This window comes from Cryptomeria japonica, chromosome 7 (genome assembly GCF_030272615.1).
Source record: "Cryptomeria japonica chromosome 7, Sugi_1.0, whole genome shotgun sequence".
Taxonomy (NCBI): Eukaryota; Viridiplantae; Streptophyta; class Pinopsida; order Cupressales; family Cupressaceae; genus Cryptomeria; species Cryptomeria japonica.
The window spans coordinates 601,119,321-601,145,679 of record NC_081411.1 but is presented as its reverse complement, the minus strand read 5'-3'; positions in this window follow the sequence as shown (position 1 = coordinate 601,145,679).

Sequence of the window (26,359 nt, the reverse complement as noted above, 5' to 3'; positions counted from 1 at the left end):
TTATGCTGCTAATTTGAGTCCATAATCTATCCCTTGCATCCATATTATGCCCAATTTTAGTCTCGCTCCATCATTATAATCTATTGTCATAATCCATCACCCACGTTGTGTATTTGGAGAGCATCCCATGTTCACTCAACAAAGGAGCAAATCAAGTGGAGCATTGGGTGCATTCCACTTCTATCTCAATTGGAGGGGCTTGGAAAAAGGTACAAAAAGTTGTTTTAGATGTTTTTTTATTGTTTATGGAAGTTGTGTGTTCAATTACCTTTTACCATTTTTCAATGCTTTCAATATGTAGGTAGATAAGATATTATCTTCTAGGTGTGAATTATCTATTCTGTTGTGAAGTTAGTTGGTCATTTTTTTTTGTTTAGATGGGGATGTTACAGCTGGTACAATATCTGTGATTATTTGTGGATAAAGCCACAATACGAAAACTATATAATTTTTTAACATTTATATAATATAAACCACCTTTACCAATCAAAAAAATATTGATTAATTCAACTTTAAAAAGTGTAGATAAAAGAGCAATATGGAAATATGGATAGTGATCTCTCACCTTCATATGATTTTTTATTGACAAGAATTTTAAAAGCTCTTTGGAATTCTATGAAAATCTCCTTTATTATATGGTGAGATCATACTTAAGAAATTTTTATATGTATTGAGTAATGTATCTATATCTCCAATCTTCTATATGGTAAATTTCTCCCCTTTCTAAAGAATAATGATCATTGCCTTGAATAAATTGTTTCCAACATATGTCTTATGTATAATCCTTTCAACAACTTTTATCCTACCAACTTTAGTGTAGGATACTTCACATGCCTTTATGTGATTTTCTTTTTAGAAAGAGTCACCTTGAAGGATTTATTTCTAGCCCTTCTTTTAATTTGTTGGATTGTAGCTATTGGTGGATTTTTTTAATGACATTGTACTATGCTTAATTTTATTACAAATAAATTGTTTCACTGCCTAACTTATTTCACTAGTATTTCTTCTTTATTATCAATTTTAGTGATTTGTTTTTCTTTTAAAAAAATATTACTATTGCACAAGTTTTTCACTCCATATTCAAAAACATTGTCTTGCTCGTTTGTCTCAATCCAATCATTTTTTAGAAGCTTTATTATCTCAAACAATGCACTTTTGTTCTAAATTCACCATAAAATCTTGATACTTAGCCAATTTTATTCTATCAGACTTTTCATATGATTCTGAAACCTTTGTCGTACTCTAACACACTTTGCACAACCTGTTTGAGGCCTGACAAAACTCTACATTTGTTTTAATCCCCACTCTTTGATCTTTTAGAGTACACATCAACCTTTCCTCTTAGTTTTGAAAGCATCGTCAAACTCCACTGAGGTTTTCACAACTCACCCAAAGCCCAACAAGTCTTTTTGTAGAATCCTTCTCAAAGTCACTACTCTTCTTCACGAAAACAACATAACTTTTGACAAGTTTGCTGGAGGCCACCAAGGTTTTCAAAACCTTGCATCTCCCTGAAAGATTTACTCAAGAGAAAGCAAAACACTTTGAAAGCAGCGAAAATATTAAGTTTCAAAATTTATTTTGAAACCCTACAAGGTTCTCATATTTTTGTTGGAATCTAACAAGATATCCATAACTAAAAGAAAAGAAAAGTGAAGAAGAGAAGAAAAGATACTTTGAAGCGAGAGAAGAGGTTTTCACAACCTTGTTGACATCGACAAAGTTTTTGCTACTTGGTCGATAGCCTACTTACAATTAGAAGACTCAACTTAAAACCTTCCAATGGTAGATAGAATCAGAAGTGGAGAAAGAAGGTGGTTCTAACACCTTTGTTAGATCTTGACAAAGTTCCTAGAACTAAGTTCAAACTCAACATTCATTCTAGGAGATTTAAAGCTCAGGTAGCAGCCCAATAATAGAATCAATAAGATGATGCCAACCCCAATCACCAACATGTGTCAACTTTCATCTCATCAATTGATGTCATTGGTAATGCATGGATGTCATTGGTAATGCATGTGTGATCAAAAAGTTCACTAACTTCCACTATATAAAATGTTAAAGACATAGTTGCTTCATCAAATATCATCGGCTCGAGGTCTTTGCATGATTGCTCAAGATTAAAAAGGTAACCAAGTTGCATTTTGTGCACAAGATTAAAAAGGTAACCAAGTTGCATTTTGTGCACAAGATTAAAAAGGTAACCAAGTTGCATTTTGTGCACTCGTGCATAAGGTAATCTCAAAGGGGTTTAACTACCAAGCAGGTACAAAGAGATCAACGATCTGCATTCATTGTGTGATTGTGCATGATAAACAAGGAGCTGAAGTTGCATCTTGCACATAAAGCAAATATCAATTTGCAAGTGGTGCGCAAAGCTGACACATGGCAGCATGATGTGTTGCACAAGGAATTTGAGTCTTCAAGACAGAAAGGAGATGGTTAGGCCTAACACGTGGTTGCCTCCACATGAGTCAAATGATAAATGGTATTCTAAAATCAATAATTCTTTGACATGTCCAAATTAATCTATGACTTGCATTCGTTGCATGATTGTACAAGGTCTAAAGGACACAAAAGATGCATAGTGCACACCCGCACATTGCGAAAAATCAAAGTCAAATAAATTATCTTGCATCTCTTAAGAGATCAATGACTCACATCCATTTTGCAGTTGTACAAGATCAAAGATATGTTGAATATGTAGTCTGCATAATCACACACAAGGTAGAAACATAAAGTGTTCAGATACACCTGCTTCATAAAATTTTAATGGTTGTTGTGGATTGTGCAATTACACAAGATCATAAAGGTGACCAAATTGCTTGTCACACAACCACACATAACTAGAATGCATAGTGTTTAATCATATGCTTTCTTTCATCAATTCAACAGTTGATAGACATTACATAGTTGCACAGAATTAAAATACTCCCAAAGTCGCATGGTGCACAACCGCGCACAAAGCAAATATTGTAAATGCTTGTTGCCTCCTAGAGATGCACGAGCTTGACATGTAATAGTTTTTGCATGGCAAAGGAATTATAAAGTTATAATTTTTTAGGACTTTATTTACATGATTCTTTTAAAGAATTAGTTTCAAGAACATTAGGTATTTACAAGTTAAACATTATAAATACATGGTTAATAGACTATTGAAGGGTCTGATTTTGGATCCTCATCGCACTATGATGTGAGAGTAAGACTCGATCAAAAGGAGGATCTTTATTCAATTCTGGAAGGAGGACAACAATGTATTGAATCTTTTGTATAGGGGTACAAAGTCTATGAGTTTTGTTTTCATCAAAGAAATAAAGTAGGTGCTTTGAATCTTTGTGTTCATTTGTATTTCCTTTTGATTGTCATTTTCTTGTGTGTTTCTACAATTACTATTTGATGTCTTTTCTTTTATATTTTATTATGGATATGTTCACTATATGATGTGTGAGTCTCGATGTGTCATATTATTTGAGAAGAATTAGTGTTTATTCTCTTGATTATCATTTGTGGGCACATGGTGAATAATTTGCCTGTTGTTTATCTTTGTTCCCTTCATTCTAATTTTTCAATCACATTTGTGGCATTACTATACATAAATGTTAATTTTTCCTTTCCTAATTTTTGGTTAAAAGCATACCCCTAAAAACCCAATTACATCATACGAGGGAGTTGCCCCTCTCAAATGTAGAGGATGATCACCAATGAAATGGTGATCTCTTCAACTATTAGTGGCACTTGTCTTTGTCAAATGGAAAAATACAGTTAGTAATCAACTTATTTTCACAACGACAAATTTGTTTACTAACAATTACTTAGATGGTAAAAGTATTTTATTTGTAATTTGGCTTTTGGTATATTAGTTTTTATTTATACTTTTATTTGCTAGTCAATACAAGGTCACGTTGCTACAAAGTTCCTACCAAATGTTCGCAAGATGATTTTTTTTTTTTTGATGTGTAGACAAATTGAGAATGGCACTAGTCCAATCGAACTAGGGTAAGACATGGAATCACTAACCATTTTCTAAATTGTATTGTTGGGTGAAAATTTTATAAACTGGTGAAGGTTCACAAAATGTGTATTTCATGATAGCACATGAGATGATATCTCTCAAAAGGCAAGATATAATCTCTCCTAATTGTAACGAAAGGTCGCCACTAGATGGATGCTACTATTGATAATATATTCCATTTTGTTGTAGGAAGAAGACTACTCAACTCTCTTTAGAAATCCAGATGGGTCAACATGACCTATTTCTATATCTCTTACGTGATCTATATTGGAGGTGACTGAAGAAGGCAAGAAGATCGGATGGGGGTCTTGCTTCTTGAACTTCATTTCCTTGTTTCTTGGAGAAGCTTCTTTCATTTGTACAATGGAAACACTATGACGAGAAAATATCATCAGTATTGTAAAAGTATAGCTTGGTCAATCACTTTGTTCATTTTGGACAATCTCCTGAAAATGATGCATTTGAAGCCATTAGGGTTTCCAAAAAACCTCATTGTAACTTGATATCTCCAAGGTAAATTGGGCTTAAAATCCTAATTTACGTGTGTGATAAGTGAAATTCAAGTTCATGAGCTCAAAAAATCACTTATGAAAAAGTGTGGAAATTAGGTGTTATTCAGACTTATAACCCTGAATTACACTTGGGTAAATGCAAAATAAAGGTGTAATTCGGGTTTATAAACCCGAATTACACTTGTTGGGAAAAATTGGGTGCATGGCAAATTTATATCTCTGCCATGCACTTAATAAAACAATGATGAGAGAATTTAGGTGTAAGGTGGGTTTATAAACCCGCCATACACCTCACATAACAAATTTAGTGTAGGGCAGGGTTACAAACCCGCCTGACACCAATGAGAAAGGCATGAGATGGATAATAGTGTTTGGTGGGGTCATAGACCTGCCATACACCATGCTTTGGTGCATGGCGGGCCTACAACCCTACCAAGCACCACAGAGGTATTGCAGTGCAAAGGATATAATAGTGTGAACATGGTGCAAGGTGGGGTGATAGACCCACCACCTACCACTTCAATGTGTGGTGTATGGTGGGCCTACAACCCTGACACACACCGCAAAAGGTAGTAAACAATGTATACAAAGTAAAATACAGAAATTTGGTGTGGGGCGAGGTCACAAACCCATCATGCACCACTGTGAATTGTGGTGTGTGTAGGCCCACCACGCACCACAAAAAGGGAAGTGCGATAACAAAAACTAGTACCATAAGAAAAGTCATCTGGGACCATTGACCCAAATGATATCACAAATGTGGTGTTGTTCGAGCCAATGATCTCACACAACATCACAAATGTGACGTAAATCAAAAAAGAAAATGGTATGCATCCAAGCTAAAAGGGGTTTGAAACCCTAAATAACAAAGAAATAGGAATACATACCCGAATAGGATAAAGAACTTTTCGATAAAATTTGAACGAGTCTTCCTCCCTCGAATTCAAGCAAGCTCAAATGAAAAAAATGTAGACCGAGATAGCAAAAAAAAAAACTAAAAAACCAAAGAAAAAGATTCATATTCGATTTGCACAATTGTCCAGATATTTAATAACTTAGAGTGCCATAAATAGGTGCAAGTCGGGTTTATAAACCTGATTTGCACCTAGAGGCACAAAAAAAATGCAAAGAGGTGTAAATCGGATTTATAGACCCTATTTGCACCTAAAAGACATACTTGGTGTAAATCGGGTTTATAAACTCGATTTGTACCTAGATTTCATACTTAAGTGAAAAGGGGACAAACAAGGGAAAAACACGCTTATGATGATAATGATGTCTCATAAAGCATGCATAGAGCATTAAAACCACAAATGGACAAAAAAAATTGTGGGGTACCCTCGATTTTCACTTATATCGACTGTTCTTAAGATAATAAGATTTAAATATAAGGTTTCTTTCTTAGTTTCAAATTGAATTAAAAACATAATTTAATGATGATTAATACATACATTTTTAGAGTCCTAAATTGTACTCACTTACAATTTTGTCCTCACCTAGGCTTCACTTTGGTGTTTAAGCTTTGAAGCCTGATTGCAATGCTAATTCTGGTCACACCACCTATCTACCCTACATTCTCACCATCTTCCCCCCATTTTGCAATCCTGATTTTCAAGACCAGGGTGGCCCACGCCCTACTCCTCTTAATTATTCCCTAAAATGGGGCCTCATAATGGTCATCATAAATGAGCGGTAATTTGGATCTTGTGTCGACCTATTTCAAAAATTCAATTTGATTTTCGAGTAGACAAGTATAAAAGGAGGTCTACCCCTCTAATTTGAAACCTAACTGAAATCAAGATCTCGATTACACTTTGGCTAAATTCAATTCAAGTGAGAAATCAATCAATCATTCATCAAGCATTGGAGAAAAAGTGAAGTCAAGTTCAAGTATTGAAGGTGGCATCCATTATCAATGTTTTATGAAGACATCCTATATGAAACCCTAAAACCTTTGTGAAGGTCAAGAAAAACTTCATTAAGGTATATACATTGTTGTTTCAAGCATTTTCAGTCTTTCCCTCAAAAGGAAAGTATTTCATTACATTTATCAATTCAATTTCATGGTTAATTCCAAAGCTGGGGTTTAAGTTCTATTCAAGGAATCTAGCAATGTCGATAGCGATGAATAGGTTCAACTTTCGATGGTGAAAAATTCAGAGGACCAGGGCGGATCTGTGCTACCTAATCTTGAAAAATCAAGTCGAACTTCTAACAATAGGTTCTAAACATATTCTTTTTCCCAGATATCAGTTGGTGGCTCTATGGGACATATGTAGCTTACTATGTATGTTAGATTACTTCAATTCTTCATGGTTTTGCCCCAATTTCATAATTATAAATTACAAATTCAACTAAGAAAGAGGATAATTAACCCCAACCAATTAAATCCAATCAATATATAAAACCTTTCCCCATTGGGATTGAGCCTAGATCTATTGGGTTCAACCCTCTTTCAATGTAATTAGGTAAACTGGGTTATTTAGTGTATTTACTTAGTGAAACCCTAATTCCCAATTTTTCATCCATTACAACATCATTACTATATTTATAATTATGAGTGGTATCAATTTATTTATTTTGGACATACTTAGATTTTAAAGAGAAGATAATACCTACATGAGAAGATGATACTTGCATTAACACATTGCCATAGTACCAATTTTTACACATAATTCCCTACAAGGTTGAGCACTACATCATTTCTAAGGGAGATGTTCAATAGTGGGTTTTCTATTGTTAGTTTGACATGGATGGCGTCTCTTGAAGTCATTGAGCTTGAAATCATAGTCTATGGTTGGCTTGCAAAAATTCTCAACCTCTCTAACTCTTTTCTCTCATGTTCTAGTTTACGTATTATATGACTATAGTTTGCTTCTATTAGTATCTTCATAATTTTATGAAAAATCTTAAATTAATATGTTTAATAGGTCTTGGAGACCAATAACATCTATATCACAATTTATAAATATTGTTACACATTAAAAAAAGGTGGGTGGAAGAAGTCACACCCTTAACATTTAAATGGGGCATCAGTTCATAGCAAGACAACATAAAACATAAAATAAACTACTACAACATAAGTAAATGGACCATTTAAACATGAGACAATATAGATAGTTATACTTGATCTTTCTATAGTTATATGACCCTTTAAATACTTTGTTTAAAAAATATTTTAATTATAGGTAAAAGTGGCAGTGGGGTTATTCAAAGATCGATAAGTGATGTAGTTTTGATATCATTATTAACTATAAGGAGCAAGGCTCTAAAGAAATTTAGTGTGATTCAACTAACAAGCTTGTGGTTTATGTATCAAATCAAACACATTGATTAATTAAAAAATCCTACAAGGTAAGGACTTCCTTACATCTTCCTAGTACGATTTTTATTTTACTTTCGAACAGTAAGTGATAAAAATGTTAAAAATAAAATTAAACATAAAACATATAATTTTCAAGAGAGTATTTCTCCGGAATATCCTAAATATGAATAAATCTAATAATTTTTCATATGAATATATTTCATAATTTGAAAATTGAAAATTTATTTCTAAATAGTATTTTAGATTGCAAGAATATATGAAAATAATGGTAGAGTGATACCAACAAGTTGTCCCACAAACTTTCTGACTTTGCATTGAAAGATATTAGTGTTGGTTTGCACACAACATTTTTATATCATTGCATAGATTTACACGATTAAAACTTATTTCAAAATTTAAAAAAATATATTTTAATTCTCTTCTTTCAAATTTGTACATAATTCTATAAAAAGTAAAAATAAGATAATGGAATAGTTCATGATTTCATATTGGAACGATATCATCAACATGTGTGGATGCGGTTGCATGTTGATGGTGCTTTTGGGGTTGTTGCTTGAATTTTCCCCCATTATCAATATTATCTTGTGGGAATAGATGATGGATACACATTTGTTATGAATTCACATAAATGATTTTTTACTAGTTTTGGTTAGGTAAAGGTGAGAATTTTCATATATAATAATTATTTTAATTCTTCTATTTTAAATATTGTAAATTATTTATTAAATATTGTCTAGGAAAGATTTGAATTTTTTATTGAAAATTAAGAATTGCAAGCCCAATGTCCAACCAACGGGGGTTAGAATGCAGGAAATAAGAGACAAGGGCATTGCGTAGCAGAGAAGCAACATATACAACCCACAATCAGAAAGACTAATTAACCAACACAATCTTTTGCATTTCATTACTAACTTGACCTATATAATCATCATAACTATTCATCGAGTTGTTCCATTTGACCCCTTTCACTTTATCAAAAACAAACTTCACCAGAAAGTTAGCAAGTTAACTATGATCATGCACAATATAAATCAGAAACACATCATAAATAATTCTCCATACATCTTTAATTTGGGAAATAATCAACCTCAAACACCAAGAATTAATGGATAAGTTCCTCATACAATTAAGAGCCCCAATAAGGATTTGAGAATCTAATTCAATGATCACTTTGTTATGTCCCTGGTGAGCAACCCAAAAGGAGTCATAAAGGATGGCTAAAGCTTCAACCTCCTTGTTAGTGTCATTTATATACCTTACAAATCCTAGAGTAAAACAATACCACTATTATCCCTACAAACAAAGCCAATACTTTCATTACTAGGATTTCCTATAACAACACCGTCTATATTGATTTTCACCCAACCAACAGGGAGTGAAGGCCATCTTTTATTTCCTTAGTACATAGTGATTGTATTCAAGTACTACACTTCCCACCCTCCATCATATAGTTGGGACAAACATGAGCCAAAACAGTCTCTGTTATTTTTCTCCCGATGGTATGTTGGACAACATCTATAGAACAAGAGGTCTCATAAAATATTATGTCATTATGTTTTAGCCAAATTTGGGCCACCAAATGAAGTTCAAACCAAGTTTCCAACCCATGCCTAAAGCATTGGAGTTGAATTATGTTTCTTTCCATTTGTCCATGATACTATTTATGCTCATTGTACCAAAATTACTAATTTTAAAGGAAAAAACCATATTTCCCAAATCTTGCAAGTAAAGGAACATTCAAACATGAAATTCTCTAAAGTTTCCTCATTGGAATTGCATAAAACACATCGAGACGAGCCTAAAACCCATCTACATCTAATTTTTTTAGCTGTAAGAATACCATGGTGGATGAATAGTTAAGCAAAAATATTAACCTTAGTCCATCCTTTCGAAAGCCAAATCTTTGACCAATCCAACTAAGTGTATTGAGGTGAGGGAAGAATAGCAAGAAGAGTCTCATAAACATCTTTGATAGTGAACATACCTAAGTTACCACTCCCCTAATAAATTTCATCATCTCTATCACTACATTTGAGAAGGTGATTAGACAAAATACTCTTAATTATGACAACAAACTCAGGGAAAACATAAATAGGCCAGGATTTTAAATTGTTTATGTAGTCACATAAATCTATCCATCTAATTAAATGAATATTTACTATTTATTTGATTAATAAATCCACTAGCCAAGAGTTAATTAAATTAACATTTAATTAATTCATCTTCAATCATTCTCCTATTAATTAAATAAATTATTCAATTTATTTTAATTAATTCATTAAACCAAATTCAAATCAATTAAATGAATAAATCATATTTACCTAATTTAATCCCCTTTCCTCTTTTAAATAAATAATTAAAACATTTATTGAAATCATTAAATCCCCCCCACTTGCATTCTCCTACAAATGCAAGTTGCAACCATAATTGAAATAAATTATTTTTATTTTAATTTAAATCCTATTTTCCTTCACCCACCAAATCCACTTGCAATCCTAAATCCCCTTCTAGACCATTCTAACCACTTTCTAATCATTCCTAATTAGCCTAATCCATCCCCTAAATATTGTCACATTCCTAAGCAAGTTGAAGTCACTTCTCAAAGACTCCAAAGTCTTTGAAAAGCATTTAATGTTTTATGTGTTCAACAAGCTAACCCCCAAAGTCTTCCAAACCACTAATGGCTCTTACATGACCATTAATGGCTCTTACATAACCATTTATGGTTAAATCCACTTGCTCCTGTGGTTAGAGACTTTACCTCTAACTCAACCCTCATTTAACCTATGGGTCTCTTCAAGCATTTATTGCTTTGACCATGGTTATCCTCACTAACTCTTGCACAAGAGTTTATCCATTGGATAAATACATTATTTATTGGATAATGACTTTATTCTTTCAACTCAACATTAACCTTACCTCCCAAGTTAACCCTCAAGTCATGTCAAGCATTTAATGCTTATTCCCTCTCCTCTCAACCCATCTCTTGTTGACATTTGTCATCCTGGGATTGGATTGAAAGCCCTCACATGGATCTTAAGCCCTTCAATCCTGACCCTTGTTGAGATTACTCAATCTCAACCCTCTATTGCTCCATTTTACCTATAAATAGAGCTCACATTCCTCATTTTCAAATCCTCAAGCATTCTCAAGCACATCTATAATCTTGAAAACTTATATGCATTTAACCTATAGTGAAATTTAGAGAGCATTTAGCATAATCATTTACATTTACTCTTTTGGATTAAAATCAACACTAGATTAGATAATATGTCTCATTTTTAGCTTGTTCATGTTTGCATTTTCATGAGCTTTTATTTATAATCTTGAACCTCCATAAGACATCCAAAAAAATAGTGCAAAAAGCTACTGCGAGCTACACTCATTTGGGAACTTGGGGAGGAGAGGAACAAGGGAGGAGTCACTATGAATGTTTTGGTCAGCATTTGGAGCAGTTTAGTTTACCTATTTTGTCTTTGCATGGTTTCCATTTCTTATTTAGTATCTCTCTTGATATGCTTGATTAGGCTATTGTTTAAATTGTGATTTCTAACACTAACAATTGGTTCCGTGCTTGTTGCTTGTGTTTGTCATCCTAACAATCTCTTTTTGCAGAGCATCTGTTTATATTTATAGTTCCAAGTTTCGCATGGCTTTAGGTAATCTTTATCATTATCCAACCCCTTTACTCAAGAGTAATTTTAATTAGAAGAAAGGCAGGGAGTTCATCAATGATAGGAGGATGTTGATCCCAAGCATCTGTCCAAAAAACAACCTTATCACCTCTCCCATCAATCCAAAAGAGACCATCTTTAACCATTTGGAACCAAGCTTCAAGACTTGCCAAGCAAGGGAAAAATTATCTTCCAAGGTATACATGCTTAGGTCGTTTGACTTAATTTGACCTAAGTATTTACTTGTCACCATTTTGCTAAAAAGAGAAGTGGGGTTGGAAATCCATCTCCGGTAAAGTTTGCCTGATAAAGATTTATCATTTAGTATATGCGGGAAAATGCAGTGACAAAAATGAATAAATCAAATCTAAAAGACCCACACACCAATGAGACTCTTGGTGCAAGTATATGAACTAATGAACTGGTTCAACTTCCCAAGGGGTGTCCCATTGTTCTCTATCTCACAGGATCCCTAAAGTCAATGTTTTGCTCTCAGATCATTGAGCAAGTGACTTAGGAATGACAACTCCAAGAATGAGTGATATTTGATCTACATGCATGAATGCATTCTAAGATCTATATGATGTGTTAAAACTATGAGGATTAAGATTAAGATGAAGATAGTGATATGATAAAATATTAACAAATTATCCTAACATGATATACTAGCCTAGCATGAATATTCTATGATATAAAAAATGCTTCCAAATGCTATGATGATATTCTAACAAAGAGAGGCTAAAATGTTTAGTAATTTTGGCTATAATGTAGATGCGTGAAATTGTGGATTGATATGAAAATGTAGAATGAGAGCTCTATTTATAGGGAAAATAGGGAAATCAATGGTCAAGATTGAATAATCTTAACAAGGGCTAGGATTGAAAGTTAAATAATCCATGTTTACAATTCTTACCACTGAAATGGTGACAATTGTCAACAAAGGGTTGCTTGAGAGGAGATGCAAGAAGCATTAAATGCCTGAGAAGACATGAAGGTTACCCTAGGAGGCAAGGTTTATCCAATGGATAAAGCTTTTACCCAAGGGGTAAACTCTTGTGCAAGGGTTAAATGGATAGCCAGGGTTAAAGCCATGAATGCTTGATGAGACCCTTGGGTTAGCTAAGGGTTAAGTTAGAGAGACAGTCTCTAACCATGCAAGAAGGTTTAACCATTAATGGTTAGGAAAACCTTGGGGGCAAATTTGTAAGAGTCCTTCCAAATTTGGGGGAACTCAACAAGTTAGCTTGTTAAAGAAATAACGCCTTTAATGCATTTAGAAGACTTTCTTCCAAATTTAAGAAGTGACCTCCTCAAACTTAGGGAAATGACATGATAAGAGGGATTAAGGCTAATTGATTTAGATCGGATGGGTTCTAGAAGAATAATTAGGAGGCAAGTGGGAGATGTGGGAAAATGCAAGTGGATGGAGGAGAAGAATTTTAATTAAAATAAAATTGATTTATTTCAACCAAAATAGATGCAACTTACATAAATACAAGTGGGGGATTTTAATAAATAAATTAGATTTATTTATTTGCAAGGATCAATTTAATTAAAAAGGGAGAAAGGGAAATTAATTAAATAAAGTGATTTATTTAATTAAAGGCTAGAAAAGGTTTAGGTGAATTTAATTAAATAAACTGAGTAATTCATTTAATCAAATAGATGAGTGTGAAGAAATTAATTAAATAAAATTTAATTAATAGGAGGAATGGGGTTAAAATAAATATTAAATATTTAATTAAGAAAGTGGTCAGATTTATACGTCTACATTTTGCCCCTCTTTGAAGTGACGTGTGTGCACATGATTCAAAGAAAATTTTGCCGAATATGCTGTCAAAGTTTGATCGATATGATGTTGTATGTTGAAATGTCGATATGATGTCCCAGATGTAGATTTGATGAATGATATTGATGATGCCCCCTCGGGGATGAATCAAGGATTTATTGAAAAATTGTCAAGTTGATGAGCGTTTTGAATTAATTGCAATATGAGAATATTGACTGTGTTGAATGCACATTACTGATTTATCTCCTGAAAATGATGCTGATAAGGTTAAAAATTAAAAAGTAGGAGTAAAATACATGCCCCACTTATTAACCTTTTTGATTTTACCCTATTAAAAGGTAAAAAGTGACTTTGAAAAATCATTTGCACACTTGTCTCTTTGTGATTGTGACATTTGGAGCTCTGTCGATGATGTCGATTCCATACTCGCACCAATTTGAGCACGTCAGGTGACACTGGAGACCCACTGCATATGGCCCACTAGTAAGTGGCCAAAATCCATCTTTGTTTTTGATTAATTTTATTTATTTTGGTCACGTTTTTCAAATTTTGGGTCAGATTTTGTTGGTTTAGCACATCGGGTAGGTTGTCTAGCGCATACGATAGGATTTTTAGCGCATAGAAAACCCTAGGTAGGTTTAGTGTCTAAGGGTTAAATGGTAGCGCAGTTCGGGGGGGTGGGTTAGCGCGTAGGATGGTTTTAGCGCATAGGGTATGCATAAAAGTGCAATGGGTAGGTTCGTTAGCGCGTAGGATAACTTAGAGCGTTGGGTAAACAGGGTAGAGCAAATGGTGTGTCAGTTAGCGCGTAGGATAGGTTTAGCGCATTGATGGAAAAGGTTAGTGCATAGGTGGCATCTTAGGGCTTTGGGGCCTTGATTTAGCGCGTGGAGTTCAAAGTTGGGAAAAGTGTTGTGAAAAATGCATCGTGAGTCAAACAGATTAGATGGGTCCATCGATTGCTCTGATATGGATCATGATCCAATGTGAGTCCTTTTTTGTGATGATTTTTGATTCTAATATGCTGTTGTATTACAATATGAGTTTGTTTTGATATGGATTACTGAGCTGATTTTCAATATGGGTCTGATTCTGATATGGGTCTTTGATTTTTGATATGAGTCCTTGATTTTCGATATGGGTCCTTGAGTCTGATTTCGATATGGGTCTTTGATTTTTGATATGGGTCTTTGATGTTCGATATGGGTTTTTGATTTTCTATATGGGTCTTGGATTTCGATATGGGTCCTTGATTTTCGATATGGGTCTAATGCTGATTTCGTTATGGATCCTGGATTTTTGATATGGGTCCTTGATTTTCGATATGGATTTGATTTTCGATATGAATCTTTGATTTTGATATGGGTGATTTTCGATATGGTACTGATTTTCGATATGGGTCTGATGCCGATTTTGATATGGATCCTAGATTTTTGATATGGATCTTGGGATGCTTCATTTTTTCAAGTTGATTTTCTTTTGATTGTTGATAGATTTGATGGATTTGAGAACTGATGATGGATATGTGTTGATTTACAGGCAGAGCTTGGCATTCTCCAGTTTCAAGAGTGATTTTCGAGGCCATGGACACTTATCCCACGTTTATCACAGACTAACAGAGATGTGATTGAGAGATGTGGGTCATCATCTTTATTAGACATGTCTTGGTATATCATTAACCGTGGGTTATTGACAACGTTGGCTGAGAGGTAGCACAATGATACGAACACCTTTCACTTGGCGACTGGTGAGATGATAGTCACACCAGAGGACTGTTACCGGATTTTACAGATTCTTGTGGTTGGGGCTTTGTTACCTTACGAGCAGACCGAGGAGGGTGGCATAGAGGCTCTCCACCGCATCTTTCAGGAAGATGAGATTAGTGGCTACGAGATCCCGTGGCAGGAGTTTTTGGATTTAGGTTACGCTTTGTTGCCATCAATATTAGCAGGTTTCATTGGTGGGTTCTTGTGTCCCAATCGCAGGTCAAAGGGACTAGCAGTTAGATGGGGATTGGTGCTGGAGGACATGGTGACACAGGGACGCAGGTTTGCATGGGGGTCATCTATGTTGGCCCATCTATATAGAGAGCTTCACCAGGTAGTATATCTGGGATATACTAGTTTATCAGTCGGGGTGACATTGTTATAGGTGTGGGTCTGGGAGCATATACCAATGTCGAGACCGCTTGCAAACAGGGATAGGCCAGTTGGTCGGGCCTATGTTTATGGGTATACAGGTGTAGTTGTCAAGCGGAAGCTAGGAAAACTAGAACATTGGCAGAAGGCGTTGGATGATATTGATACGATCATCTAGAGACTGTATATGGATTGTGAAGTGTGGGCAGAGGATGGGATAGAGAAGCCCTATGTATATATGTCGAGGTACTTGATTGAGTGGATGCCCTTTATTATTGAGTGATTCTTGCACAGTTGTGTTCATTGACAATATGGTAGACAGTAGGGGATGCCACAGGGAGCTTGTTTGTATGCTCGTCGGCAACAAGATGTGCCTGAGTGGGGACCGACCCTAGATAGTGAAGCAGCTATAGAGGAGTATATGTCACTGGCAGGACAAATCTGGTTTTATGGGGCCGAGGTTGTGGATGTTGGGATGACGGAGGAGTTCTCCACCTACTTCGTGGGATGCATATTTGATCCGACGAAGATGTTGCCCACTTTTGATGATGATGAGGAGGAGCAGCCACATAGGCGAGGGGGAGCCAGGCGGAGAGAGGAGGATGAGGGAGAGGAGGTAGGAGAGGGAGGTGGAGGCGGTGGAGGAGGAGGAGATGGAGGTGGTGGAGAAGGAGTAGGTAGAGGAGATAGAGGAGGAGGAGGAGATAGAGGTTGAGATAGAGGTAGAGGTAGTGGAGATAGATGTGGAGATAGAGGTAGATGGGGTGGAGATAGAGGTGGAGATAGAGGTTGAGGGGGTGGAGGAGGAGGAGGTCTTGTTCTTGGTGCTGGCAGGGGTGGTAGGGTAGGTGCGGTGGGAGGGATAAAGGATGATAGGTGACCTACCCAGAGGAGGAGATCTGATGTTCTACCTCCATCGGCACCTCAGACAAGGATATGTGTGGGTGGGATCATGACATAGGTACCCATTCAGATCAGGGTGCCCACCCATCGACAAGATTCTCAGATCAGAGCGCTACAGGTCTCGGTGCAGGAGCTGCAGGAACAGGTGTTAGCATAGCATCGACAAATTATGCAGGTTATCGCAAAGCGGGATACGGAGATAGAGTGTTGGGGTCAGGCAGAGGCCCTTGCTGACAGGTTAGAGAGAGCCATGCGTGGTGCCCCAATTCGGGACACACTGAGAGAGATACAGTACTCGGCCAAGGAGACCGAGTATTATAGGCATTTATACGAGGTGGTCCGTCGAGATCACAGAGCTCCTAGCAATGTTGCAGTGGCATCCAGTCGATCTGGCTATAGTCATATGAGGACAGAGAGCAGAGGTGTTACGGGGCCTACCCGACGTGATCCACCAAGTGGAGATCTAGGAGCTGGAACATCTGCTGTTAGACCGTCTGCCTTAGGAGATAGTCATACCTGAGAGACCTGTCTCTGTTGTATTTGATCACTTTTGTTGTATTTTGACAGACATGATATCCCTTGTATATTATATATATAGCACTGATTTCCTTTGATCCACACATGATGTGTTGATTGATGATGATTGATTTATGATGTGCATTATGTTTTGAGATAAATGATTCATGATGGAATGAGTGATAATGTGATGATGCATTGTTGTGATTACTTTGATATGAGATGTAATGTTATCTGAAGGTTATGATTTGTGAGATGTATCTTGAAAATAAGATGTATGATAATGATATTGATGTGAGATGTATCTTGAAAATGAAATGTATGATAATGATAATGATGTATCTTGAAAATGAGATGTATGATAATGATATGATGTGAGATATATCTTGTAAATGAGATGTATGATGTGAGATGTATCTTGAAAATGAGATGTATGATAATGATATGCAACTAAATGCAAGCTTAAAATGATATGCAACTAAATGCAAGCTTTAAAATGATATGCAACTTTAAGATGACATGCAACTAAATGATCACATTATTTCTGTCGTTGTCATTTCCGTTTAGTCACTTGTTTGTGCTCTTTTAGTCATCATTGAGATTTTGATATGTTTAAAGTTAATACAAGCATCATGGTATAATTGAACCATAATGACCTGAGTAAAACTTACATGGATGTTTGATATTGCAAGACAACACAAGCGTCGAGGTATAATTGAACCAAGACGACCCAAGTGTTGCTTGTGTAAATCAGACAAGAGTCAACCATTTTTATGTGCAAAGTGGAAAATGTCTTCAATGATATTTTTCCAATCATGTCTCGAGACAAATTTGCACCATACAAATGATCGCCTCATAGACAGAAAACCAAAGAAAATACCAGATTCCTTCGTTGCTTCTCTAGCTCAGTGCATCCTTGAGTAGCTCCGAAGATATAATGATTCAGAAATCAAGATACAAATAGTTAAAACTTCATGCTGAATGTAAAAAAATCATAATTCATAAAATTCATCCATCATGTGTGTGTGTTTGCAGTTGTCATTGGATAATGATCTTGTTTGCTAGCCTGATGAGCAGTTTTGACAATGGTTTCCTTAGTATGTTGTGATCCTTGTTTGTTGTCTGAATGCTAAAGTGAAAGGAAAGATGCCCCCGGTCATGGATATTTGTTGATGTGGATATATATGATGATCACCAAGCCATGGTGGGATATGATATGGATGACAGTTTTAGATAATCAAGGATAGTGACTATGCTAAGTATGTTCGGGATAAAGCTGTGTGTGTATAAGTGTTTAGCAATGGCTATCAGCTCAAAGATATGAGTATCGATAGATAGAGGAGTTGTTCTCTCACAAATAGAACCTGTTGCCAGGATTTCACCACTTATTTTTATTGCAATTTTTGATTTGTTTTTTATTTTTTGTATTTTTCTGATTTTTTGACTTTTTGGTATTTTTCTGCTTTTTTGACTTTTTTGACTTTTTTGTATTTTTCTAATTTTTTTGTATTTTTGCTTGATCCGTGCATTGGACGAGTCAAGTGTAGAACTTCTTCAGATGGATTTTGTTGGTTGGTTCTTTGACCACGCCCCCTTCTAAATTTGACAACTGATATGCCCCTGATTCGTAGGCTAATATGATGACAAAGGGACCCAACCAGCTAGGTTCAAATTTCTCCTTCTTTTCTCGATCTTGCTGATTTATGGGATTTTCTTTCAGGACAAGAACACCGATTTTGAAAGCTCTTGGGATGAATTTGTGATTATAGCTTCTGCACATTCGTTGCTGATATACCTTGAGATGATCATAGGCCCATTGTCGTTTTTCATCAAGAAGCTCTAGTTCCTGCAACCTGTTTACTCAATATTCCTCATCTAGTATGAGGCCCTTCAAAGATACTTGGAGAGATGGGATTTCTACCTCAAGAGGTATAATTTCTTTTGAACCATATACCAATGAATTTGGTGTCCCCTATAGGTGTTCGAATGCTTGTTCTGTAGGCCCAAAGTGCCGGATTGAGTTGTACGTGCCAATCCTTGCCAGCATCATTTACTGTTTTCTTGAGGATTTTCAGGATTGTTTTGTTTGATGCTTCTGCTTGACCATTCCCCTGTGGATAGTATGGTGTGGAGAAGAGATGTTGGATTTTGAATCATTCACATAGCTCTCACACATCTTGATTCTTGAAAGGACGTCTGTTATCTGTGATGATGGAACTAGGAATGCCATATCTGCAAATGAGATAGTTGAGGATGAATGATGAGATCTGTTTTCCCATTATGGTGGTCATCGAGACTGCTTCAATCCACTTGGTGAAGTACTCCGTGGTGGTGATAATGAACTTATGTCCATTTGAAGAGGAAGGATGAATTTTCCCTACTAGATCAAGTCCCCATTGACAGAAAGGCCAAGATGTGGTGAACGACTGTATCTCTTGTGCTAGTGCATGGATAAGGTTGCCATAAATTTGACATTTAGGACATTTCTTAGCAAATTGATAGGACTCTCTTTCCATTGTCGACTAGTAATATCCCATTCTCAGAAGTTTCTTGGTGAGAGTAGGACCACTTGAATGCGTACCACAAACACCTTCATGAAGCTCATGTAAGGCAAAGTCAGATTCGTTATGATCAAGGCATCGAAGAAGAGTACCATCTAGACCTCGACGATAAAGTGTGTCAATGGTTAAGCTATAGCGGGCAGCTTGCTGGATGAAGATGCATTTTTGGTTGCGAGATAGGTCAGGAGGGAGAGTATTGTTTTTGAGATAATCATAGATCTTCCTATATAGAGGGGAATCAGAACCGATTAGGGCATAGATGACTTGAGATGAGGAATTGTCATAGGCTGGGGAAAACAATTGCTCTACCAGGAACTCGTAATGACTCTGTTTATCTAGAATTTGCAATAGTGAGATGATAGTGGCCATTGCATCGGCAACTCTCTTGTCCAATCTTGGAATTTGCTAAAAGGTGAGGTTCACAAAGTAATTTTTGAAATAATCTACCATTCTCTTGTAAGGCATTAGTTTATCATCCTTTGTCTGATAGTCATCATTGATCTGGTTGATAACTAATTGAGAATCCCCATAGACTCTCAATTTTGTGATTCTCCATTCCACAACCACATTGATTCCTATTGCCAGGGCTTCATATTCAACAATGTTGTTGGTGCATGGAAACATCAGTCTATAAGATCTTGGAATTGTGTGCCCTTCTAGAGTGACGACCAGGATGTCGGCACCCGATCCATGTTGTGTATAGGATCCATCAAAGTATAGGGTCCATTGCTTGGGTGTGACAGTGAGTACATCCATATCTGTAAATTCCACCTGTAGTGGTTGTTGGTTTGGCAGTGGTACTTCTACCAGTTGATCTGCAATTACCTGTCCTTTGATAGCCTGACATTCTATGTACTGGATATCAAACTCACTCAGAATCATGACCCATTTAGCTAATCATCCTATGAGAGTTGCCTTGCTAAGTAAGTACTTAAGAGGATTGATTTTTGCGACTAGCTTGATTGTGTGGGCTACAAAAATTTTGAGAGGCAAACACCACTGCTAAGAAATCCTTCTCAATGAATGTATAATTGAGTTCATATCCATTCAAAGTCTTGCTTATGTAATAGATAGCTTGTTCTTTTCCTGTTGGATCTTCTTGTGCTAGCAGTGCCCCCAATGATACTTTTGTTGTTGATATATAGAGAATGAGTGGCTTGCCTGCTATTGGAGGTACCAAAATTGGTGGATTCATCAAATATTGTTTGAGTTGATGGAATGATTCCGCACACTTGTCTTCCCATTTGAAAGGTATATTCTTATGAAGTAGATGATTGAAAGGGAGACATTTATCTGCTAGTTGAGTGATGAACCGTCTAATGGATTGCAGTTGTCCCTACAAAGATTTGAGTTGGCTGATGTTTTTAGGAGGTAGCATCTCCATGATAGCCTGGACCTTTGTTGGATCTACTTCGATTCCCTTTTCTGATACAATGTAGCCCAATAGTTTGCCAGATGTGACCCCAAAGATGCACTTCTTAGGGTTTAGTCTGACCTTGAATTGCTCCAATCGTTGAAAGATTGTATCTAATATACCCAAGTGTTTTGCTTGGGTGAATGATTTAGTTAGTAAATCATCTACATAATCCTCCATGAAGGTATGCATCATGTCATGGCAGATTGTTGTCATGGCCCTTTGATAAGTTGCACCAATGTTTTTCAAGCCAAAAGGCATGATGTTCTAACAATACGTTCCCATGGACAGGTGAATACAGTTTTATCTTGATCCTCTAGGGCTATCTTGATTTGATTATAGCTAAAGAAGTCATCCATTAATGATAACATTGTGTGGTCCACTATTAGATCCACAATAATGTCAATGCTTGGCAAAGGAAAGTCATCCTTCGAACATGCTTTGTCAACATCCCTAAAGTCTGCACATATTTTGATACTTTTGTTGGGTTTTGAAACTGGTACAATGTTTGAGATCCATTCAACATAGTCTATAGGTCAAATAAATCAGACATATAACAACTTCTTTAGTTCTACTTTGACCAATAATGCCACATGTGGATTCATCTTTCTTAATTTCTGCTTGACCGGTTTAGCTCCAGGAGCAATGGATAAGTGATGCATGATTATATTCGGATCTACCCCTGGCATGTCAGCATAAGACCAAACAAAATTAATTTGCTTTTCCTTGAAGAATTTGATAAAATCTGGATGTTCTTCTGTTGTGAGTGATTCTGCTAGATGTATGGCTTTGATTGTTGCTTCAGTGTCGATGTTTATTGATTGAGTTGGCTCAATCAATATTGGTGACCTTTCTTGATAATGCTCAGGAAGAATGTCAAGTCTCTCATCTTTAGGTGCCTCAAAAAGGTTTTCACCTTCAGATACGTCCTTTATTTTTACTTTTTTGTGATCTAATACTGTCATTGACTGGTTTTCACCATTATACATTGTTTATTTTATTTTTGCGACTGAGAGACTTGGCACTCCCCTGATTGCAAATATCGTTACGTTGTTCACTGGTGGAGCACGTTTCCCAGTTGACTGAGCATAGGTATTGGATAATGGATTTATGATTTGAGACTATTGGTATATCGTGATGTTCGGGTTCTTCCCAGTCTATGAGATAAGGATATATGAGTGGTAAGGAGTCATTTGGTGGGTTAAGATCAGTTGTTGTAAGTGTCATGATAGAGTCGTCATTATAGTCCTTTGGGATACTGGTGAGGTCTATGATATTTTTGAGGTCTTCAATGGTATTATCTTTGATATTGCCTTGTTCGTATTGTCATTGCTCGTTCTCACTAGCCTCGTAGATATGGTGTGTTCCGAATTCAAATGATTGAGATCTTAAGCCTTGTACCTCCTGAGAAAGGGGTGTGTATGCGTGGATTGTATCCACCTCAATATCTTCAGTAATATCAGAACAACTATCTCACTCATATTCTTTGGAATTGATTTGAGAATCACTGTCCCAGGTTACCTCGTTGTATCTGACAGGTATGTGGTATGGTGAGAAAAGATCACTGATGATTGACACAAGTTTAGTAGCTTGTTCTGATTCAAGGTTGGCGCTTGCTTGTACTCTTTGCATTTGTTCGTACATTGTTTCCCTTCGGTGAGTAACAATTTCTTTAGGTGGTGGCTCCACCTTGGTTTGATCGGGTTCTTGTACATGATATACTATTTTATAAGAAGCTTCATCTCTTTGAATGACGAGTTCTTCTTGGCGTCTTTCATTTTCTTGATGCTTTTGCTCCTTCCTTATCGTTATTGTTGCTTGGTGTAGTTCTTCTTGGCATGAGTCTTCATTATATTTTTTCTTTTCTCTCCACTGAGGTTTTTGTTGGTGATTTTGCTTCTGCCTAGGCGGAATATGTTATTCATACCCAAGTCTTGTTTTGTCTCTTACAAATTATGAAGGAAGTTGCAGGGGTTCTATAATGCCTTCTTGGTGCTTGCCAATAGGTCCTTTTCCTTTGTATCCCATTCGTTGCATGATCTGGAACCCATTTCCATATTGTTTTGTTGGTACAGCCACTTCTATGGTAGCATCTCTAACTTCTTCTTCATCCTTGTATAGCCAACTAAGGATGTATTTCTCTTTTGATTCATCAGCCAATGTGCCTAGCTGGATAAATTTACCATCAAACTTGGTGATGGGTTATTTTGCCTGATGTCTTGATGTGGAAGGTTGTCCATAAGATTTTGGTGACGTTGATAATTTAGATAGACATAAGGGTTCAAAAGAGTACTCCCCCATGCCTTGGTCCTTGATTTTCATCTTTTGTTGGAAGTCTATGGATAGAGACTTGAGTTCTTTGGATGGTGAGGAAGCTTGGGCCTCCCTGTTGTGTGGAACCAGGCTATCTTGAGCTGCCCCCATAGCATTGCAATAATTAAAAGGGTTATTATCTGCAAATATTGAAATTTGTTGTCCATTGTAGGGGAATTCAATACATTGATGGTACGTGGAAGGCACTTCTTGCATTTCATGGATCCATGGATGACCCAGTAGTATATTGTATGTCAAGTCTATGTCCAAGACTTGGCACATCGTTTCTCTTTGTACAAGACCTACCTGAATGGGTACTATTACAATTCCTTCGGATGATCTATCTTCATCATCATAGGCTGTGATGGTGATTTTATTTTTTGGATCAATAGATTGTTCAGAGAAGCCCAATGCACGTAAGCTTTAAAGTACATATATGAAGACCAACTCCTCCATCTATTAACACTCTTTTTACTCTATGTTTATAGACTAAGACTTCGATATGGAGCGGGGTGTTATGTGGATGATTCAAGGAGACGTCATCGTGTTCAGAAAAAAATATGTTTTGCAGCACCGTCATATGGGCCACCATGGCTTGGAATAGACCAATATCTAGATTATTTGGAACGGTTGTGTCGATAAGTGCTTGTTCCAAGATATCTTTGTGTTTTGGCGAAAGTTTGAGTAACTCAATTATAGATATCTGAGCGGGAGTTCTCCATAGTTGATCAACTAAGTTATATTGAGTCTTGGGGAGAGTTGTCGATGTTGATGTGTTTCCTTTCAAGACATATTTTTGCGCTCTGGTGGTCACATTTATCGACGCATGTTCTTGTTTGTCTTTGATTTTTATGACATTTACTTGATTGTCATATGTTGATATGTGATTGATGGTGTTTTCATATTTGTGATTAATATGAGCTCCTTTGGTATTGTTTGATGTTGATGTGTCTCCTTTGTTGTAAGTTGGAAGAGGATTTTTTAAGGCTTCATGGTCACCATTTGTTTTATGACCATCAACTATTAAATTGCTCATGTCTATCATGTTTTGAACTATGTTATTCAGCCTCATGCAATCATTTGTGTCATGCCCTTTGTTTCAATGAAAATCACAATAATGTGAGTCATTCCACCAGGGTGGTTTGACCTGGGGTTCAAAGTTGCTCATGGCTGGCAATGTGATGATCTTATTTGCCAATAGCTCTTGAAATGCTAATTCTAAGGTTTGTCCTAATGGCGTGTATATTCGTCGATACAAGAAAGTATTAGTGTTGCCTCTTTGGTTTGTGTTATTTCCTTGGTTGGTGTTGTGGTTGCCTTGATAATTTTTGTTGGTGTTTCACGTTGAAGCTCCTTGGTTGGTATTCCATTGATAAGTGTTAGTGCCTTGATTAACACTCTTTTGATCATTATTGGATGGTGGGTTGCCTGATAAAGTCATCACTGGTTGTTTAGACTTCACATTGTTGGCATAGATTATCCCATCGTTAACAATGTTTTTGTTCCTTGTCCAAAATATGGATTTTTCTGAATTGTTATTGTTTGGATTGTTAAAGGTGTCATTGTTTGATGAATTAACACCTTCCTTAAAGAAATTCAATGTTCCTTTCTTGATGGAAGCTTCCTCTACTTGGATACCATTTTATATCAATTTTGCAAAAGATGGTATGCATTGTAGTTTGAGTTGATAACTCGTCTCAGTATTCAGATTGTCGATGAAGATTTCCATCTTTTCATTTTTAGGCACATCTCTTGGATATTTGGAAACCATGCACCTCCATCGTTGTATAAACACCATGAATGTTTCATTGCTCTTTTGTTTTGTGTTACACACATCCAACATGGTGATTGCGTGTTGGATGTTATAAGAGTATTGTGTTATGAATTTGTTTACCAACTCATCAAATGATCTGATGGGAGGTGTAAGTTTAGAAAACCACTCCATCGTTTTCCCTCACAAAATTCTTGGAATAATCTCATTAAGTATGTTTCATCGTGAGCAAACTCTAAGCTCATGGTAAAAAATTCCCAAACGTGATCATGGGGATCACTCTTACCATCATACTTGTCATACTTTGGTATATCTGAATTTGGGGGAAAAGGTACCATGTTCAATCTCCGATCAAAAGGATAAGGACAGATTTCGTCCAAGGAGTATCGTACTGTGGTTCCTTGTTGCATGTCCTGCATTTGTCTTTGAAGTGTTTGGAGTTGTTGTGTAAGAGCAGCTATGGGTGCATTTGTCCTTCGATGGGGAGCTTCCCCTCATTCATTAAGATTATCCTGATTGCGGGCATGATTTTGTTTGTGAGTGTTGTCTTGTTCATGGGTTTGGTCTTGGTTGTGTATGTTTTCTTGATCATTGTCTCTTCTTCTCTTCATTGTTCTTGATAAGCATAGTTTCTCGATCTTGTTCTTGAAATTCTCTCATCTGTATTTCTTAAGTTTTCTATGTCGAAGTCCTCAGGAATATTGAATCCTTTGCTTGTTAGCATGAGTAGATATTTTTTCTTATCTATTTCTATAAGTCTTTCTACAAGTTTTTGGAAAGCTGCGTTTTCTTGACATTCTTGGAGAAGTTCGTTGGTGATCTTTGTTTCTCCCATATTTGCATATTCATCAAAAGGATTGGACATTCTACAACTCATACTAGATTCTGGTTGTAATTCCTTTTCTTTGTTTCTTTGAGATTGAGTGGTAGCGGGCATTAATATATCTCCAATGTAATGAATTCTTTTTCTTCTATTGGGGTTCTTGGTGGAGTTGGTGGCTAAGGCCGAGCTTCGTTATAAGTGATAAGGAATTTTGGAAATAAAGTGGGGTTAAGCCTTCCTCCACTATTAAGGCATTGGTTGAATGCCGCTTTCTGAATGTAAGCCCTACTTCTCAAAGTCTCTTTGTCAAATTCGTTGGTTTTTCCTTGGATATACAACCGCATATGATGCAAGAATACACGATGTGATGCAAAGAGTTGATGGTTGATATAAAGAAATTTATTCCTTTTAATAAGTGTCTTAGAACTAGGTTGTCTCTTCTTCAACTTAGTCTTTTGATGAAGACTTCTTCTCAATATATGAGGAGTGGTCATACACAAATGATCAAATGTTGATATTGATGTTGATGTTGGATATGGATACTTTGTTTGAAAACTCAAGTTTATTGTATCAAGTAGAGGTTTAGTTTGATTCGCCTCCACGACAGT